Source organism: Galeopterus variegatus, unplaced genomic scaffold (genome assembly GCF_000696425.1).
Source record: "Galeopterus variegatus unplaced genomic scaffold, G_variegatus-3.0.2 Scaffold902, whole genome shotgun sequence".
Classification (NCBI taxonomy): domain Eukaryota; kingdom Metazoa; phylum Chordata; class Mammalia; order Dermoptera; family Cynocephalidae; genus Galeopterus; species Galeopterus variegatus.
In genome coordinates, this window is record NW_007727013.1 from 354,856 (window position 1) to 360,131 (window position 5,276).

The window sequence follows — 5,276 nt, forward strand, 5'->3', positions numbered from 1 at the left end:
AAAGATGAAGGGAGAGGCTGTGAGCCAAAGAATGCAGGAAGCCTCTAGAAGCCGGAAAAGTCAAGAGAATGGGTTCTTCCCTAGGGCCTCCAGAAGGAACACAGCCCTTCCCAACATTATAATCTTAGTCCAGTGAACCCCGTTTCACACATCTGACCTCCAGAACTATGAAATAATAAATCTATTATTTTAAGCCACTAACTTTGTGGTAATTTGTTACAATAGCAATAGGACATCAACACTCTTCATTAATTCAGTTGTGCATGTGACTTTAGAAGTGGGAGGGGCGGGAGTTAGTGAGAAATTGGTAAAGGGCCACAAAAAGTGATTACAATGGATAAGGTTGAATATACTAATTATCCTGATTTCAGAATCACATATTGCGCCCAGGTATCGATATTCAATGCCGTACCCCCAGATACATGCCATCAGTTATGTTTCAATAAGAAAAAGGAAAGAGTTTGTTTCAATAAGAAAAAGGAAAATGTTTCCTGCGACCCACCTCTGTGCCCCTTCTCAGAGAGCAGCTCCCAAGCTGCTGTCCTCAAGCCCCACCCCATACACCCACGGCGATCCTGGCTCAGTCAGAAGACTGCCTTTTTGTGGGGATTCCTGCCATTGTAGGTGGCAAGCCACTGTCAAAACTGATGCTGGAAAAGCTCCATTTGGTTGCAAGTAAGGTTTGGGTTGAAAGTTCCTCAACCAATGGCATAATCAGAAATTCTTTATTTGCAAGCTGGACTCAGGTTCAGTTAATGCCCAGATCTGTGTGTTTGTTCATAGGATAAAATGCCAATTTCAAAGCCCAAGATGGGACAGAGTTGGTGTTCCTCCAACCTGGCAGGAATTCTGCCCTGTGCCAGCTACACACAAGCCCTCCCTCGTCCTTGTGAGAGGAAAGGAAGGCCCTGGGGAATGACCTGGCTGATGTGCTCTTTGCCCAGATTCAGTGATTCTCAACCCTGGCTACACATTCCAATCACCTCAGAAGCTCAAGACATCTACCAGTGGCCAGGCCTCACCCCAGCCAGTTAAACCACACTTTGTAAGAGTGGGCCCCGAGCACCCAGGCCTGCTCATCTCCCCGGGTAGTGGATGCCTGCTGCCGGAGTGAGAACCTGGCTGGATGTGACCGTGGGGCCTGTCAGAGTCCCCAAGTGCCCACCTCAGAACAGTGTGACAGCTTCATACACAGGACGCTGCACGGCTGGTAAAGCGCATTGTGCCTCTTCCTGGGTGACCAGCATCCAAGTTTGCCCGTGACTTGGAGGAGGTGGGTGTTCCCAGGATGTAGGACTTCGGGAAAGTTCCAGGGGTTTTGACAAGGAACTGCAGATCTGAGGTCCACAGCAGTAAACAGTCATGGTTGGTGGTAGTGTTCTGGCATCAGAGGAGGGGTGTGTGGGTGTGAGTGAGAGGGTGCAGGTGCATGGATAGGTGTGTGTGCGCGTGAGAGTGTGCGCCAGTGTGTGAACCAGTCTGTGAGACAGCTCATGTGTGAGAGTGTGTAGGAGTGTTTTGTGTTAGTGTGTGGGAGTGTGTGTATATATGGGAGTATGTCCCTTGCACAAGAGTGGTGGATGAGTGTGTGTAAGTGTGGGGCTGTGTGTGTGTGACAGTGAAAGCATTCTGGGGACAGTAGGCCTTGCCAACCCAGAATCTCCCCACTGCAGTGGACTCTAAACTCTCTCAGGGTACATGCCACCCAAGCTGGCACTAAATCCTGCCAGAGAGCAGCTCAGAGGAAAGGTTACCCTGAGTAGTTCATTGAGCTCAGGGGTAGAAATTGTAAATTTTATTTTGCTCTACGACAGTGTAATTAATGTCCCCTCTTGTGAGGAATGAAAGGACAGTGGGCTTCTGGCAGCTGTAGGAGCTGCCTTCCTGCCCGGATAAATCTAGTCTCCACCGATATTGTTACACCTGTTTAAACAAGGAACGGAGCAGGTATTTATTTGAAGTTCAAGAGGCCATATGAGCCAAGGCCTAAATATAGGTCTGGATATAATTATAAAGATACTTAATTCTTTGTTCTGAAAGATTTTGCGGCCAACTGTTTTCTCAAAGTCTTGGGCAGTTTCCTTAAACACATGTACCTCCCAGAATGAACAAAGGCAGGGGGTGACACTGCCCCTTTCAGGGCAGGGTGTGAGGCCCGAGAGCAGGGAACAGCTCCCGGGACGGTGATCCCCAGACCTTGCTGATTAACAGAACCACCGAGGAGGAGGTCTGGTAAAGAGACAGCACTCCAGGCCTCTCCTCGTGATTGGCTTTCCTTTGCTCTTAGAATAGAGCCTAAGAATCTATATTTTTAAAGGCCTCCAGGTGATTCTAATGATTACCCAAGGTTGGGAACCCCTGGCCTAAGGCATGGGGAATGGGTGGAGAGCAGTACTTCCTGAGAGGCATTTCTAAGACCAGGTCAGGAGTACTAATAATTGCCATTTACTGAACACTCCTCTCGTGCAGGTACCCGTTATTATTCCTGTTTTACAGATGAAGAACTGGGTTATTTCTTTCATTTCTCTGCACATTAGAGCAGGAGTTCACCATGTTTTTGAAGTCACAGGCCCTTTTGAGAGTCTAATGAAAGTTATAAACCCTCTGACCAAAAAACTGTACATGCACAGAAGATTTTGCCCAATTCAGAGGGTTCATGGAGCCCCCTGAAACCCATCCAAGGACCTCTGATTAAGAATGGCCATCCTGAAGGACGTTCCCTTAGGGGTGTCCACAAACAAGCACAGTGCACTTGATCCTCAGCAGCCTGAGGAAGGGCTTTTTGAGCACCTACTGTGTGCACAGCACATTGGGCAATGCAGTGGATACAAGAAGTGAGGATGAGATGCAATGGGTTGGAATGACACAGATGAACAGGGAGATAGACAACATGAAGTTCAAGTTTTATGCCAGGCCCTGAACAACAAGAGCTGACAGTACATACTGTAGCTCAGTGCAGTGGGGTGGAAAGGGCTGCGGCGTTGGTGGGAGGGCTGAGGGGTGGGAGGTGAGGGCTGAGCCTTGGACGAGCCCAGCCTGAGCTCAGCAGGAAGGAGAAGGGTCTGCACAGGGGAGCCTGGGGAAGAACCTCTCAAAGGAGGTGCTGTTTGGGGGAGGAGAGAAGAAAGCCACACCTGGGCAGAGAGAGGGAAAAAGCCTAATATATATATATATTTTTTTTAAGAATTCTGTATACTGAGAAATGGGGAGGGAAACAGGAAGAAAGAAAGGAAAGGATAGAGAATCAAAAAGAAATGTTCAAACAGAGTAATAAGTTTGTGATCCTTTTAAAATATGGTTACATTGACCAATTAAAATATTTTTACACAAAACATAATGCTATGTCATTGGGCTGTTCACAAAAAATACAGAATTTATTTTTTAAAATTAATTTCTAGTTCCCCACAGGCAGTGTGGTACAGTAACAGACTAAGATAAACTTGTATGGGAAGTTTATCTCTGCGCTTGTACGCATAACCTCATTTGCAGATTACAGCAGAAGTCTAATTTGAAGCTCTTTATGAAAGTGGGGTTTGAAGCAAACAGCCCTCCTGCCACCCTCCCTACTCTGCCCTGTGATAGACCCTGCCTTAGTGTGTGGCTGAAGGTCTGGGCAGGGATGTGTCTGTCAGTTTGGGTCAAGCTGGAGAAGACCCCCAGGCCCTGCCCAAAGCTTCCTCCTTTGTCCTGTAGGGGGAGCCGCTGCAGTTTTGAGGGAGGCCTGTTGAGTCCCGCAGGGCGGGGAGCAGAGGACTCTGGGTGTGGGAGAAGCTGGGGCTGGATGCTGGTCAGGAAATGATTGCAGATCGCAGAGCGCCAGATGCAAGGAGAGTCTGTACAAGGGCTAGATTTCGACAAAAAAGGATTAATCCAGCTCTGGGGCTCGNAGGAGAGTCTGTACAAGGGCTAGATTTCGACAAAAAAGGATTAATCCAGCTCTGGGGCTCGGGATTGAGAGATGAAGACAAGAGGAAGGAACCCTGGTTCTGCCGGCGGGTGACTGAGCAATGGTGGCCCCAATGGCAGAAGCAGAAGAGTTCCCTGGGTCTGATGGATGAAGACAACACTCGGGAGGCAGGGAGGCTTGCGGTATAGAGCGTCTTACTGCTTCCAGCAGTGAGAGCATCCTGGTGGCTCCATAAAACAAATGCTGCGGTAGGGCCTGTTGCTTCCCTGGTGCTGTATTATTCTCTGAGTGGTGTTCAGATTTGGGGAGCATCTGCTTTTTTCAGCTAGGGAGGTCCCTCTTTTTGCTCTGCAGAGGACATGGCTCCATAATGTGAGACCTGGGTTTTTGAAATAGGCAAGGGATTTCAGCAACTCCAGGGTAACATGCCTTGCAGACATATGCAGAATGTTCCAATGACACCTACAGATGTGAAAGTTAATAATAAAAAACAAAGCTAAGAGTGAATCTGTAATGTTAAGTGTGAGCAGAAATAGAGAAATGTGTTGGCTGAAATGGACCTTTACTTTTCAGGAATAGCAGGAATTAACATAGAAAGATGCTTATGTGGAAGTAGAAGGAAGTGTGGAATCAGACACCTGTTTCCCAAAATGGTCCACTTTCCTGTGAGTTTCAGAAATACACATTGCCACTATCTGGGATAATGAAATGGTTTCTTGGGCAAATAAGGTAGCTTCCTATTTCTGAAGGAAATTTCTTTGCATAACAATGAGTTTACAGACTCAGAAATTATTACAAGATCCTATAACCCATTTTTAAAAACAATTGAAAACATGCTGCAAGTCTGGTTTCCCATGTTTAGACAAAACTACATAGATCACTTTTATAGAACAATAGCAACATAAAGGTACCTTTAGCTCTATTCTCACTTAAAAGGATATTGTTATTTTAATCAATGAAACTTTACTGCTGGAATTCATTCTCTGTTTTGCATGGAACTCTTAATCCTTGGAAGGATGGCCTTTTGATTATATGCTTTTGTAGTCACTGGTGAAAAGAACTAAACTCCATCCTGTCTCCTTTAGACTAACTCAAAAAAGAAATGATGCAGTCATCTTTGATTTTCTTCTGTCGTAAGCTTTGCTCGAAAATGAGATATGTGCCAGAGTCTGCTACAATCACCATGCTAGCAACACTAAGAGTTTCTGACATGTCAGGCTCTGTCCCAAACTATATATATTAACTCATTTAATCCTCAAACAACACTTTGAGGTAGATATATTATTATACTATTTAGAGATGAGAAAACTGAGGAATGAGTATAATGTCTAAAGTCACTGAACCAATAATGGCAGAACCAGGATTGGGA